We start from the raw sequence: 16,816 nt of genomic DNA, 5'->3' as shown, positions 1-16,816 counted from the left end.
TGATTTCTACTCTTAGAGTCTTGTGGCTAGAAAAGATGCTTGATACAATTTCAGTTTTCTTAAATTTACTGAGGCTTGATTTATGGCCCAAAGTGTGATCTATCCTAGAGTATATTCCATGTGCAATTGAGAAGAATGTGTATTCTTCTGCTTTTGGATGGAATATTCTATAAATATATATTAAGTCCATCTTGTCTAATGCATCATTTAAGGCCTGTTTTTCCTTGATGGTTTTATGTCAGGATGATCTGTCCATTTCTGTAAGTGGGGTGTTAAAGTCCCCCACTATTATTTTGTTACTGTTGATTTCTCTTTTTAAGGCTAACAGCAATCATCTTATAAATTGAGGTTCTGCTACACTGGGTGCATATATATTTACAACTGTTGTATCTTCTTCTTGGATTAATCCTTTGATCATTATGTAATGGCCTTCTTTGTCTCTTGTAATCATCTTTATTTTAGTCTAATATTTTGTTTAATATGAGTATTGCTACTCCAGCTTTCTTTTGATTTCTGTTTGCATAAAATATCATCTTCCATCCTCTCACTTTCAGTTTGAATGTATCCATAGAATTGAAGTGAGTCTCTTGTAGACAGCATACATATGGGTCTTGTTTTGTATACATTCAGCCAGTCTAGGTCTTCTAGTTGGAGCATTTAGTCCATTTACATTTAAGGTAAGTATTATTATTTTTTAATTTATTTTTTATTGTTATTTCCCCCAACACACTTTTTTCCCCCCCACTGTACAGCATGTGGACCCAGTTACACAGACATGTATACATAATTTTTTCTCCCATGGTCATGCTGTGTTGTTAGTATCTAGACATAGTTTTCAGTGCTACACAGCAGGATCTCATTGTAAATCTATTCCATGAGCAATAGTTTGCATCCGTTGACCCCAAGCTCCCACCTCCTCCCACTCGCTCCTCTTCTACCCAGGCAACTACAAATCTATTCTCCCAGTCCGTGATTTTCTTTTCTGTGGAAAGGTTCGTTTGTGCTATATATTAGATACCAGATATGAGTGATATCATATGGTATTTGTCTTTCTCTTTCTGACTTATTTCACTCGGTATGAGAGACTCTACTTCCAGCCATGTTGCTGCAAATGGCATTATTTCATTCTCTTTTATTGCTGAGTAGTATTCCATTGTGTATATATACCACATCTTTACTCAGTCCTCTGTCAATGGATGTTTGGGTTGTTTCCAGCTCTTGGCTATTGTGAATAGAGCTGCAAAGAACATGCGGGTGCTTGTGTCTTTTTTAAGGAAAGTTTTGTTCAGATATATGCCCAAGAGTGGGATTGCTGGATCATGGGGTAGTTCTATGTATAGATTTCTAAAGTACCTCCATACTGTTCTCCATAGTGGCTGTACCAGCTTATATTCCCACCAACAGTGCAGGAGGGTTCCCTTTTCTGCACAACCCCTCCTGCATTTGTTATTTGTGGACTTGTTAATGATGACCATTCTGACTGGTGTGAGGTGGTATTTCATAGTAGTTTTGATTTGCATTTCTCAAATAATCAGGGATGTTGAGCATTTTTTCATGTGCTTATTGGCCATCAGTATCTCTTCCTTGGAGAAATGTCTATTCAGGTCCATGGCCCATTTTTTGATTGGTTGTTGGCTTTTTTGGTGTTGAGTTGTATAAGTTGCTTGCATATTCTAGAGATTAAGCACTTATCTATTGCATCATATGAAACTATTTTCTCCCATTCTGTAAGTTGTCTTTTTGTTTTCATTTGCTATGCAAAAGCTTGTCAGATTCATTAGGTCTCATTGATTTATTTTTGCTCTTATTTCTGGTTGCTTTAGGAGACTGACCTGAGAAAATATTCATAAGGTTGATGTCAGAGAATGTTTTGCCTATGTTCTCTTCCAGGAGTTTGATGGTGTCTTGTCTTATATTTAAGTCTTTAAGCCATTTTGAATTTATTTTCATGCATGGTGTGAGGGTGTGTTCTAGTTTCATTGATTTGCATGCAGCTGTCCAGGTTTCCCAGCAATTCTTGCTGAATAAACTGTATTTTTGCCATTTATGTTCTTGCTTCCTTTGTCAAAGATTAATTGACCATAGGTGTCTGGGTTTATTTCCGGGTTCTCTATTCTGTTCCCTTGGTCTGTATGTCTGTTTGGGTACAAGTACCACACTGTCTTGATGACTGTGGCTTTGTAATTTTGCTTGAAGTCTGGAAAAGTTATGCCTCCTGCTTGGTTTTTGTTTCTCAGAATTGCTTTGGCAATTCCGGGTCTTTTGTGGTTCCATATAAATTTTTGGATTGTTTGTTCTAGTTCTGTGAAAAATGTCATGGGTAATTTGATAGGGATTGCATTGAATCTGTAGATTGCTTTGGGTAGTATGACCATTTTTACAATATTAATTTTCCAATCCAGGAAAATGGAATATCTTTCCATTTCCTTACATTTTCTTTAATTTTCTTGATTAATGTTTTATACTTCTTGGCATATAAGTCCTTTACCTCCTTGGTCAGGTGTATTCCCAAGTATTTAATTTTTTGTGGTGCAATTTTAAAGGGTATTCTATTTCTGTATTCCTTTTCTAATATCTCATTGTTAGTATACAGAAATGTGACTGATTTTTGAATGTTAATCTTATATCCTGCTACTTTGCTGAATTTGTTGATCAGTTCAAGTAGTTTTTGGGTTGAGTCCTTAGGGTTTTCTATGTATAGTATCATGTCATCTGCATACAGTGACAGTTTGATCTCTTCTCTTCCTATATGGATGCCTTTTATTTCTTTTGTTTGCCTAATTGCTGTGGCTGGGACTTCCAAAACTATGTTGAAGAGCAGTGGTGAGAGTGGGCATCCCTGTCTTGTTCCAGATTTTAGTGGGAAGGCTTTTAATTTTTCTCCATTGAGTATTATATTTGCTGTGGGTTTGTCATAAATGGCTTTGATTATGTTAAGGAATGTTCTCTCTATTAAGGTAATTATTGATATGTATGTTCTTATTGTCATTTTGTTAATTGTTTTGGATTTGTTTTTGTTGGTCTTTTTTCCCCCCTTCTTCTCTTGTTTTCGTCTCTGTGGTGTAATGAATATCTTTAGTGTCATGTTTGGATTGCTTTGTGTGTGTTGGGGTGTGTGTGTGTGTGTGTGTGTGTGTGTGTTTCTATCTATTGTGAATTTTTGGTTTGTGGTTATCGTGAGGTTTTGATATAGGAGTCCATATATATGTGTGTGTGTGTGTGTGTGTGTACACACACACACACACACACACAGATTGTTTTAAATTGCTGGTCTCTTTATTACAAATGCATCTCCAGTATACTGCATTTGTCCTTTCCTCTTCTCAAAATTTCTGTGTTTGGTATCACATTTCTGTGTGGATGATTCCTTACCTTTACTCTGTTTACCTTTACCAGTGAGCCTTCTCATTAGTAATTTTCTTATTTCTGATTGTGGTCTTTTCCACCTAGAGAAGTTCCTTCAGTATTTGTTGTAAAGCTGGTATAGTGGTGCTGAATTCTCTTAGCTTTTTGCTTGTCTATAAAGCATTTGATTTCTCCTTGAAATCAGAATGAGAGAGGCTTGCTAGGTAGAATATTCTAGGTTGGAGGGTTTTTTTCCCTTGATCACATTAAATATATCATGCCACTCCCTTCTGGTATGCAGAGTTTCTGCTGAAAACTCAGCTGATAACTTTATCAGGGTTCCTTTTTCTGTTATTCGTTGCTTTTCCCTAGCTGCTTTTAATATTCTTTCTCTTTAATTTTGGTCAGTTTGATGTATCCTAGGGTGTTCCTCCTTGGATTTATTCTATATGCTTGGTATTTGTTGTGCTTCCCAGATTTGAGTGAATTATTCCTTTCCCATGTTAGGGAAGTTTTTGCCTATTATCTCTTCAAATATTTTTTCCGGCCCTTTCTCTCTCTTTTCTCCTTCCTGCAGCTCTATAATGTGAAATTTGGTGCTTTTAAAGTTTTCCCAGTGTTTTCTTATACTGTCCTCATTTCTTTTCATTCTTATTTCTTTATTCTTTTCCACATCAGTGATTTCCATCAGTCTGTCTTCCACCTCACCTTTTCATTCCTATTGGTCACTGCTAGTGAATTTTTGATTTCGGCTACTGTTTGTTGCATCTCTGCTTAATCTTGTGGGGGTTTTGTTTTTTTTTTTTTTTTTGTTTGTTTGTTTTTTGGTCTTTTCTGGGGCTGCACTCATGGCATATGGAGGTTCCCAGGCTAGGGGTCTAATCAGAGCTACTCCTACCGGCCTATACCACAGCCACAGCAATGCCAGATCTGAGCTGTGTCTGCGACCTACAACACAGCTCACAGCAATGCCAGATCCTTAGCCCACTGAGCGAGGCCAGGGATCGAACCTGCAACTTCATGGTTCCTAGTTGGATTCATTAACCACTGAGCCAAGACGGGAACTCCATGCTTAGTCTTTAAATCTTCTATTTCGTTGTTCAACATTTCTTATAATTTATCAATCTTTGCCTCGAGTTTTTTCCTGAGTTCTTGGATCATATTTACTATCATTGCTCTAAAGTCTTTTTCATGAGGTTGACAATCGTCATTTCACTTAGCTGTAGCTTTTTTTCTGGGATTTTTTTTTTTCTTCTTTCCTCGTCTGGCACACATTTCTCTGTCTTTTCATCTTGTATAGCTTTTTGTGTGGTATCCTTTTTACAGACTGCAGGATTGTAGCTTCTCTTGCTTCTGCTGTCTTCCCCATTGAGGGTGAAGTCGATAGTGGGGCTTCTAACAGGCTTTCTCATGAGAGGGACTGGTGACTGCCCACTGTTAGGTGGAGCTGAGTCTTGTTCCTCTGGTGGGTGGGGCATTGTCTCTAGGTGTATTTAGAGGCAGCTGTGTGTCTAGGTGGGCTTTAGGCAGTCTCTTTGCTGATAAGTGGGGCTGTGCTACCACCCTGTTGGTTTTTTGACCTGGTGCTTCTCAGCCCTGGTGGGTAGGAACAGATTTTTCCAAAATGGCAGCATCCAGGGGACTCACATTGATGATTATTCCCTGGACAACTGCCTCCAATGTCCTGCCCCCACAGTGCATCACAGCCACCTCCTGTTTTCCCAGGGGAACCTCCAAGACCCACAGGTAGATCTGACCCCAATTCTTAAGGAGTCCCTGCCTTGCCTTTGGAGCTAGTGCACATAAAACCCTGTGTGCGTCCTCCAAGAGTGGATTCTCTGTTTCGCCCAGTCCTGTGGCACTCCTACACACAAGCCTCACTGGATTTCAGTGCCACACCCCCAGGCGTGGGGATCTGATGTGGGGTTTGGAACTCTCACTCCAGTTGGAGAGCCTTTGCAATATGTTACTTCCCAGTCTGTGGGTTGCCTACCAGGCAAGTATGGGATTGCTTATATCACAAAAGTGACTCTCCTACAACCTCGATGTGGCTTCTTCATCTTTGGATGTAGGATATCTTTTTTTTACTGTTGCCCGTCTGTTTTGTTCATAGTTGTTCAGGACTTGTAATTTTGGTGTTTTCGTGAGAGAAGTTGAACTTAAGGGTTTCTACTCTGCCATCTTGTCCCAATCTCACAATAACATTTTAATCCAGAACTCTGGATACCTAATAAGAGAGCCTCAAGTAGTGAAATGAAGGGATTTCCAGGGGTCCAATTATTTAAAGTAATAATTGAGTGAAGATTTTTTCAAGGTATGATGAATATGTGCAGACAGCAACTTGGAGCAGGGTTTGTCAAACTTCCAGGAGAATAAGAATCCTATCTCCCAAGCCCAGAGATTCTTACTCATTGGGACCTTGGTTGGGTTCAAGTCTATATCATTTTTGCAAATACCTCAAATAATTTCAGTACGAATGAGTGTGGAGCATCCTTTGGGAAAAATTGTGGAGGGAGAATAATGAATAGGAAGTAAATATTCAGACCAAATATATTCTCCATTTAATCTGATACTATAGTACATTGTGTTATATATGACACTACTATGTAATTGCTATGTTTAGGTGATAATTTTGATATTGATATTATATATGTAATACAAAGTTGCAATAATTTGGCACTGGGCAATTATATCTTACTGTGTGTGTGTGTGTGTGTGCATGTGCTTGCGTTTATATTGACTCCTAAAGCCTAAAAAGGAAACTATCCTCTCATAGTAATACTTTGGGACTTCTCTTATTTTCTAGTAATTTTCTATGTTAAGTTTTAATGTTGTGAATTTGTTGAAAAGGTTTTCAATAGTTGTGAAAAGTGAGTATGCAAGTGGAGAGGATGATAGATGAACTCAGATTTACCTTATATATTTGTCAATAGAAAAATCTTAGTGGTTGTTGGAAAGGGTGAAAAGAGGCAACAGGGACAGAAAATTTATGAGAAAATCTTGCTTAAATAATATATTTTATGGATACAAAAATGTACAAAATGTTCATATTTTGAGAGACTGAGTAACAATTTGAGCAAAAAAGAAAAGCTCAATACAAATAAAACAAAATTCAGTTACTTTTTCTTAATTAAAAATATGATGCATGGATAATAAATAAGATAAATAAATAGGAGTTCCTGAGTGCCTCAGTAGGTTAAGAACCCGACTAGTATCCATGAGGAATTTGGGTTTGATTCCTGGACTTGCTCAGTGGGTTAAAGGATTTGGCATTGCCGTGAGCTAGAGTCTTGGTCACAGATGCAGCTTGGATCTAGCATTGCTGTGGTTATGGTGTAGGCTGGTAGTTATAGCTTCAATTCAGCCTCCAGCTTGGGACCTTCCATATGCTGTAGGTGTAGCCCTAGGGGGAAAAAAAGACCTAAATCAATAAATAAATAGAAGATAAAATCATTAAAAAACAAAATTACCCATATAATTTTGTTTATAATCTGGGAATAACCACTGTTAACATTTAGTATTTTCTTCAATATTTTTAATAATTTTAACTTACTCTATATGCAAATAATATTGCATATTCTCCCTGCTGTGCAATAAAAAACCTCTTTATATATATAGATCATATTCCTGACTACATTTTTTGTATGACTAGATTATAATTTAAGTAAATTTTTATTTGATGTGAAAATTTAAATAGCTAAATGTATGCTATTTTGAATCACTCAACTAGAAAAAAATAGTATAAAAACATGCAGCTACCATGAATAAATGTACACATGCACACACATAAATTCTAATAATTAGAGTCTCATGGATCAGTTGTTTGTTTTCTGATTATTTTAGACATATTAATTGTGACTCCTCATGATAATACACGTTATTCAGACCAGTACTCACCTACTGACCAAGAGTTTGCATTCACTCTTCGCATTATTCACTGAGCCTGCATTTATTTGGAGAACGTATTCCAACTCTTATGGACGTCTACCATGAAACTTCTGATGAGAGTCATTTGCCCTGTATCCTTCATCTTGTCTTGAGCCTGTGAATTATCATATTTTTACATTAAGCAAAATATATGGCTGCTGATAATATTTTTCCTTTGAGTCATTAGTCCATCCATACTACACCCATCTATCTAGCCAATCATTGATGCATCTATTAATTACATTTTCAATCAGTCACTGATTTAATAAACATTTATTGACTAACCATTATATGCAAAACACAGAGCCATGTTTGGTATGAGATGTGAAGGAAATTAGAAAAGATTCTAGCTTTGAGAACCCAGATCTTTTCTTGAAGAATGTGAAAGTGTTTTATATTGGAATAGGACTCAGTTTGAGACCCTACACTGCAGCCTAGAAATGTTAGGAGTCCTGAGTTTATTTCTTACAAGTAGTTTAAGCCTCACAATGAATGAAACATGTTAAATGAGGAATTACCTTTTTTGAATACTGCTGTTAGAAATACCAAGTATCAATAATAATGTGTGGATATGATTTTTAACTTGAGAAAACTGTTTCAGGATAAAATACAAAAAATTCTATCACCCTCAAGCTAAATAGATGTCTTGTATCTACACTATTTTTCAAAAGCCCTTATTGCTCATCACTTATTCTTCAAATGCAGTGTGCATGCACTGTCCTACCTCTGGACTTGTTATATTATTTTTTTATTTCCTTGGATATCCTGTCATTTCTCTACAGTTCTCACTACTGCTTTTCCATCAAAGTTTGGATCAAATAAATCTACCCTCTTTTAGAAACTGTATGTTGTGTTTCAACTACCTTGGAGTTTAGAGAAGTGATGTTCTAATTATCATTAGAGTTATTTGTGTATGTCCCCTCTATTACCTCCCACCTAATGTCACTAAGAGTGAAGACAACATTTTTACGCTTTTCTATAATCCTCATAGCTCATGGCATACAAAGTATCACATTGTAAATGATCAGCAAATATTCATTCAATGAGCAAATAATCTTAATGGTTACTTTTTGGATACAATTTCAGAATTTTTAAGCACATGCTTATAATATGCTAAATACTATACAAAAAGGGGAAAATCTATCAGTCTATCAAGATACGGGGAAAGAAGAAGGCACAAAATTCTTGCACATATTCTGATGTGGGGCTATGTCAGAAGAGAGGGTTCCTGAAGAAATAAAATATCCTCTGAGAACACAGCAGTTGCTAGTATACTTTAAAGTTAATAACCCAAGCCTAATTCTTTATTAAAACCTAGACTAGTTTTGTTTTACATTTTCTCAATTCCAGTAATCAAGCAAAGGCTGTTACTTAATTCTCTCTGCAGTCTGTCACTATTATGGGCAAGTCTATTACTACCCCTAGGAAAATAATTTTATTTGCCAACCATCCAGTAATCTGTGATTGAATACTTCCAGACGTTAACCATGCTCTCCCTTTAGAATCTTTGCAATAGCTGTTTCTTCTGACTGGAATATGCATCCTTGTGCTGTAGTCATAATTAATTCCATATCTAACTCTTTGCTCAAATAAGCACAATCCTTGTCACCACCAATACCAGATCTTCCTTATCCTGCTTTATTTACTTTTATTAGCATTTAATCCTTTCTTATATTATATATATTATATATATATATACTATATATATATATATATTATATATATTATATATATTATATATATATTATATATATCTTATATTATATATATTATATATATATATACTATATTATATATTATATATATATAATATATATATTATATATATATAATATATATATTATATATTATAATATATATATTATATATATATAATATATATATTATATATATCTTATATTATATATATTATATATATATATACTATATTATATATAGTATATAATTTAGTTATTATCATGTATACTGTTTATGAATTCTTCTCCATGGGTAGAATTTTTACACTGTAAATTGATATCTCCTTAACAGCTACAGAGTATCTGATGATAGTAAGCCTTCAATAAATATTTACTGAATGAATGAATGAGTGGTTGAATAAATGAATGAAAGGAGAACATGTAAACGAGGACTAGACTGTTCATATTTGCCTTGGCTTAAAGAGCATTGGCTAATACCTAATTCCATGGGATAATTAACTGGGAGTATAACAACATGATTTGTTTTCATAGACATCTTCAAATATTTGAACTGGAAAGTTCACCACAACGCAATGTAATATAATTACCTTTGTTTTCATAAAGTGTAGCGTGAAACACAGAGAGAGGATGTTTACTACCATATGCAAACAATTAAACAACATGTTATTAATCCTAGGCTGACCCTGCATTCTAGCCCAGAGTTCTTGTCACCAAACTTTTACTATGCAACTACTATTAACCACCTTTTTACCCTTCTTAATCCATTCTGTCCATTTAAACCTTTTAGTGTTATCAAGATGGTTCAAAATGTGATTGGTAGTCTTTTATCTTAAAAGATACAAGTATCATGTTCCTTTAAGTCAATTTTTTTTTTTCTTTTTAGGGCCGCACCTGTGGCATATGGAGGTTTCTAGGCTAGGGGTCAAATCAGAGCTGCAGATGCCAGCCTACACCACAGCCACAAAAATGCTGGATCTGAGCCATGTCTGTAACCTACAACACAGCTCACAGCAATTCCAGATCCTTAAACCTCTGAGTGAGGTCAAGTATCAAACCCACATCCTCATGGATACTAGTCAGGTTCATAACCCATTGAGACACAGTGGGAACTCTGATCCAATTTTTTTTTTTAAATCACTCACACTATTTTGTTTTTTGTATTATTTGTTTTTAATGGGGAGAAGATAGAGGGTATTTGTGGCAAATTATTTCACCCCAGATAATCTAGAGGAAAATCCTCTCTTCTAATTTATGGCTTTGTAATTCTACTTAACATGTGTCTGTACCAAGCTAAATGTTAGGGAAAATATTATATATCTGAAAGAGATCTGGATGTGCTTTGGAATGAGGCATACATTAATTTCAAACCCTGTACTGTATGCGTCTTTTAATTGTTTGACTTCGTGGAAAGGATATTGTTTCTCTATACTTTTGTTTTGGCATCTCTATAATGGATACTAAAACTAAGTCCATAATAAACACTAAACTTAACATCTATCATTATTAGTTCCCTTTTCCCCCTCCTTTTCTTTGCCTTCATTTTACATGTTACCCTGGGACTATATTCATTGTTATTCATATGATGGAATAATTTGTTTAATTGCCTTAACACATTAGGCAATTAATTCTTTTTAATGTTGAACAAATTCTAACAATCTCCTGAAACAAAACTATAATGAAGGTTTATGTGCAAAAAAATTAAAAGTTATAGAATCTTTTTATTCTCATATACTCATGAAAAATCACCTGGATAGGCAATATTTGAAATTATAAAATTGTGAATTGCTCTCCTGCACTTAATTAGAAGTAAATATGGATGTTGAGATGAGAAGCTATATAGTAGAACTCATTATCAGAGTTTTATTTTTTTTTTCAGTAGAGCATTCTGGGAGCAAAATCATCACCAGTCAAGTATTAAGAAGCAAGTGGAGGGAAATCCTAAAATTATTTATAAATAAATCAGAGTCACCTTGCTTACAGGAAAAACAGTAATTTGCAGTGCTGTGAATGCATGACCTATAATTTCAATTTAGGGCCCAGATGAGATGGAAAACTAACACTAACAATTTCTAATGATGAGTCTGGATGTAAACTATTACATATCAATTCTGTGATTAAACATAAGTCAGAATAAAAAGCAATGATTGATTGTTTTAATTTAATGATTAGAGCAGATATTAAAACCTACCCCACATCTACCATCTGCCACTCCACTTGCCTCTTCCACAGCCTTATTCTATGAATGCATACTTGCAGTGATCAGAAACACACTAGCTTGGCAGACCAGTGAGTTTTACTCTTGAGCAGTTGTGTTAGAGGCGCTTTAATCTTAGAGTGAGCCAAAATGTGCCTCAAGGTATAAACAAGTCTTATTCACTTCCCCTTTAGCCTAGTGAAATACAAGGTGTCTTGAAAAATATTGTTTATGTGACATCGTTTCAGTTCCCTGAAATAATGGCTAAGGAGAAAAATGTGTTTGTAGAATTAGGCACTGAGGTGACAAAACCTCAGAAGACGTTGAGTCAGTTAAGGAGGTAACTAGAAATTTTGGAGCAAGATACAATACAGGACAAAAACAAGACCTAACTCTTAAAATTCTGTAATTTGCTTGGTTTTTTCACATATGATTTCATTCAATCTTCTCAATAAGTCTCAAATAGATACCAATTCAAGGTGACATCTATGTACCAGTTACTGTCTATATGCTGAATACAACAGTGAACAAAGAAGTCCTAAAATTTCTACCCAGAAGGAATTTACATGCTATTAAGGAAAGCCAGGATTTGCCAAATCATAATTCCTGCTTACCAGTTGGCTTAATGTCTAAGTTTCTTTGCCAGAGGGAACACTAGGATAGATTCTTTCTAGAATCAAAACTTCACATAGAAGATATAAAAACAGTAAGCATTAATGGTGTCTTCCAAACTATCCCAAGATTCACGGCTATAATCAGAGAAAGATTTTTGAATGAAGAAAGAGATTTTCTCACTATGATTCTTATCATATGGAACCTACTCAAAGCTCTGGAGTCCTTTTTTGATTTTTTTTTTCCATGATAAAAGTTTCTGGGCTCCCAATCATGCCACGGAGTCAAATTTTATCAAATGTTCTGAAATCCACAAAAATTTAATACAAACTAAGTTTTATCGTAGATGAAGTGAATTCACTACCCTCTTTGAGTACTGTAGGTTTTGGCTTGATTAGCCAGAATTTAATAAAATAATTTGTTCCCATTATATAAAGGAATTCAAAAGAAAATGATATCCTTCTACTCCTTAAAAATAGACCCTCCTCACAGCATTAGCTGGCAGAAGTACATAAGGACATATTTGACCTTGGACCTTTGGAAGCCACGATTCTGTGACCATCACTGGTGGCCAACAGACATTGAGAATAGATACAAGTTTCCTGCAGTCACCAAGAAAAAGAAACTATTCTCATTTCATTTTCATATTGGGGGTGAATGCTCAGGGTCAAATTATTAGATTTTTAATCACAGAAAGGAGGAAATTGATTGTTGAGATAAGAAAATAGACAAAGGAAGTCAATACACTATATCTTGATACTATAGCACTGTATATATTGTTTGTAAGCAATGAAAGAAAATTTGGGTTCCAGTATTTGTCTCTTTTATTTGGCCTGATTTTTTGTTTGTTTATACATGTCATTTATACCTATATCATGATTAGTTAACCTATCTAATTGAAATTTATATAATCAAAAATATCATTATTACTAAACACACTTGAAACATTTACCCAACATGGCCAAAACTGGGCCATAAACCAAGTCTCAACACATGACAGAGTATATTTTCTTAACACAGTGGAATTAAGCTAGAAATAAATAACTAAAAAAAACCCTGAAATTATCCCCAAGTATTGCAAATTAAGTCATACATCTCTAAATGATCCATGAAAAACACAATAAAATCACAAAGGGAATTAGCACATTTTCAAAATGAATAACAAAATAATTACATGACAAAACTTGTGGGATACAACAGAGTGCTAGAGAGAAATTAGCCTTAAATGTCTATATTAGAAAAGAAGACATGTTAAAAATCAATTATCTAAGCATCCACTTCAAAAAGGCTGAAAGTGAACAGAAAATTAAACACTAGTAGCAGGGATAAAATAAATATAGGGTAGAATGTAATGAAATTGAAAACAACTATACAGAAATTCAACAACCTAAAAGCTGTTTACTTGCCAAGATAAAGTTGATAAAATCTTGCAAGAAAAAAAATAGAAAAGGTATATGTTGTCAATATCAGAAATGACAAAGGGACAATGGATCAATGAGGAAATCAAAATAGAATTTAAAAAATACCTTGAGATAAATGATAATGAAAACACAACAATTCAAAATCTACGGGATGCCGCAAAAGCAGTGCTTAGAGGGAAGTTCATAGTAATACAGGCCTTTCTCAAAAAAGAAGAAAACTCTCAAACAACTTAATCTACCACCTAAAAGAATTGGAAAAAGAAAAACAAACAAAACCTAAAGTCAGCAGAAGGAAGGATTATAAAGATCAGAGAGGAAATCAATAAAATAGAGATTCAAAAAGCAAGAGAAAAAAAAAAATAAGTCCAAGAGCTGGTTCTTTGAAAAGGTAAACAAAAGTAACAAACTTCTGCCCAGACTCACCAAGAAGAGAGAAAGAATTCAAATACACCAAATAAGAAATGAAAAAGCAGACATCTCAATGGATACTGCAGAAATACAAAAAAGAAAAAAAAAAAAAAGAGAGAAAACTATGAACAATTACATGCCAACAAATTTGACAACCTAGAAGAAATGAACAACTTCCTAGAGACATACAGCCTGCCAAAACTGAATCAAGAAATATATCAACTGAACAGACTGATCACTAGAAATGAAATTGAATATGTAATATAAACACTCCCTTCAAAGAAAACTCCAGGACCAGATGGATTCACAGGTAAATTCTACCAAACATACATGGGTATAAAGGAGAACTTATACCCATCATTCTTAAACTTTTCCAAAAGGTTAAAGAAAAAGGAATAATTCCAAAGACAATCTGAGAAAACACCATCACTGTAATACCAAAACCAGACAAAGATACTACCAAAGAAGAAAATTATAGGACAGTATCTTTGATGAATACAGATGCAAAATTCTCAACAAAATTTTAGCCAACTGAATCCAACAACACAAAATGGGATTCACGACCAAATGGGATTCATCCCAAGTTCATAAGGATGGTTCAACATACATAAATCAATCAACATCCTACACCACATTAATGAAAGAAAAGTCAAAAACCACATGATCATCTCAATAGATGCAGAAAAAGCATTTAACAACGTCCAACATCCATTTATGATAAAAACTCTTACCAAAGTGGGTATAGAAGGAAAATAACACAATAAAAGCCACTTATGACGAACCCACAGCAAATATAATACTCAGTGGAGAAAAACTGAAAGCCTTCCCTCTAAAATCTGGAACAAGACAAGGATGCCCACTCTCACTACTTTTATTCAACATAGTATGGGAAGTCCTAGCCACAGCAATCAGACAAACAAAAGAAATAAAAGGTATCCATATTGGAAGAGAAGAGGTAAAATTGTCACTCTAGGCAGATAACATGATACTATATATTGAAAACCCTAAGGACTCCACACAAAAACTACTCGAACTGATCAATGAATTCAGCGAAGTAGCAGGATACAAGATTAACATTCAGAAATTGTTTGCATTTCTGCATACTAACAATGAAATATTAGGAAAGGAATATAAAACTATAATACCTTTTTAAATCACACCCCCGAAATTGAAATGTCTAGGAATAAAGCTTACCAAGGAGCTGAAAGACTTATATACTGAGAACTATAAAACATTAATCAAGGAAATTAAAGAGGATTCAAAGAAATGGAAAGATATTCTATGCCTCTGTACTAGAAAAATTAATATCATTAAAATGGCCATACTACCCAAAGCAATCTACGTTAGGCAATATTACAAAGCTATAATAATCAAGACAGCATGGTAGTAGTACCGAAACAGACATACAGACCAATGGAACAGAATAAAGAATCCAGAAATAAACCCAGACACCTATGGTCAATTAATCTTTGACAAAGGAGGCAAGAATATAAAATGGGGAAAAGACAGTTTCTTTAGCAAGTGATGCTGGGGAAACTAGACAGCTGCATGTAAATCAGTGAACCTAGAACACACCCTCACAACATGCACTGAAATAAATTCAAAATGGCTTTAAGACTTAAAAATAAGACAAGACATCATAACACTCCTAGAATAGGACACAGGCAAAACATTCTCTGATATAAATTATACAAATGTTTTCTTAGGTCAGTCTCCCAAGGCAATAGAAATAAAAACAAAAATAAACAGATGGGACCTAATCAAACTTAAAAGCTTTTGCACAGCAAAGGAAACCATTAAAAAAAAAAAAAAAGACAACTTATGGAATGGGAGAAAATATTTTCAAATGATGAAACCAACAAGGGCTTAATCTCCAAAATATACATATAAACAACTCATATAACTCTACAGCCCAAAACAAACAACCCAATTGAAAAATGGACAGAATAGACATTTCTCCAAAGAAGACATACAGAGGCTAATGGGCACATGAAAAAATGCTCAAAAATCACTAATTATTAGAGAAATGCAAATCAAAACTATAAAGAGGTACCACTTCACACCAGTCAGAATGGCTAACATCAGTAAGTCTAAAAATAACAAATGTGCTGGAGAGAGTGTAGAGAAAAGGGAACCCTTCCACACTGTTGGTGGGAATGTGCATTGGTACAACCATTATGGAAAATAGTATAGAGGTACCTCAGAAAACTAAATATATAGAAACGACCACTGATCCACCAATCCCACTCCTGGGCATCTATCTGGACAAAATTCTTATTTTTATTTTTTTATTTTTTATTTTTTGCTTTTTTAGGGCTGCACTTGCAACATATGGAAGTTCCTAGGTTAGGGGTCAAATTGGAGCTGTGGCTGCTGGCCTGCACAGCCACAGCAACACCAGATCTGAGCTGTCTCTGAAACCTACACCTCAGCTCATGGCAATGCCATATCCTTAACCCACTGAGCAAGGCCAGGGATTGAACCTTTGTCCTCATGTATACTAGTCAGATCAATTTCTCCTATGCTGCAATGGGAACTCTTGGACAAACTTTTATTGACAAAGATACATGCAACCCTATGTTCATTGCAGCACAATAGCCAAGACATGGAAACAACCTAAATGCCCATAGGCAGATGAATGGATTATGAAGATGTGGTACATACACACAGTGGAATACTACTCAGTCATAAAAAAGAGCAAAGTAATGCTATTTGTAGCAACATGAATGGAATTAGAGACTCTCATACTATGTGAAGTAAGTCAGAAAGAGAAAGACAAATACCATATGATATCACTTATATCTGGAACCTAATATACAACACAAATAAACCTATCTACAGAAAATAAACTCAGAGACATGGAGAACAGACTGCAGTTGCCAAGAGGGAGGGAGAATGAGTGGGTCTGGAGTGGGTGTTTGGGGTTAGTAGATGCAAACTATTGCATTTGGAGTGGATAAGCAATGCGACCCTACTGTATAGCACAGGGAACTATATCTAATTACTTGTGATGGAATATGAGGAGGATAATGTGAGAAAAAGAATGTATATATGAATAACTTGTTCACTGCTGTACAACAGAAATTGACGGAACATTGAAAATCAAGTATAAAAAAAAGAAAGAAAGAAATAGGTGCTTCCATCATGGCTCATCGGAAATGAATCTATTATCCATGAGGACGCAGGTTTGATCCCTGGCCTCATTCAGTGTG

The 16,816-nt window shown here is 34.9% G+C and overlaps 1 protein-coding gene and 1 long non-coding RNA gene across 27 annotated transcripts in view; one reads left to right on the top strand and one right to left on the bottom strand.

The window, feature by feature from the left end:
- LOC146402255 (uncharacterized) overlaps positions 1 to 16,816 on the bottom strand; it is a 912,822-nt gene that overhangs the window by 16,806 nt on the left and 879,200 nt on the right. For both annotated transcript variants that reach the window (XR_014805845.1, XR_014805844.1), the window contains exon 6: positions 7,243 to 7,387. This is a non-coding gene — a long non-coding RNA (uncharacterized LOC146402255). The remainder of the gene's footprint in view (positions 1 to 7,242; positions 7,388 to 16,816) is intronic.
- Positions 1 to 16,816, top strand: part of CDH8 (cadherin 8) — a 1,221,794-nt gene that overhangs the window by 1,124,191 nt on the left and 80,787 nt on the right. The gene's annotated exons all lie outside the window — the stretch shown is intronic.

Source organism: Sus scrofa, chromosome 6 (genome assembly GCF_054392235.1).
Source record: "Sus scrofa isolate SSC_HxYL_T2T_F1_AM1 chromosome 6, Sscrofa_HxYL_maternal_Yorkshire_Landrace_v2.0, whole genome shotgun sequence".
In the NCBI taxonomy this organism is placed as follows: Eukaryota; Metazoa; Chordata; class Mammalia; order Artiodactyla; family Suidae; genus Sus; species Sus scrofa.
Note: the sequence above shows the minus strand (reverse complement) of the source record. Positions and strands in the feature narration are given on the sequence as shown.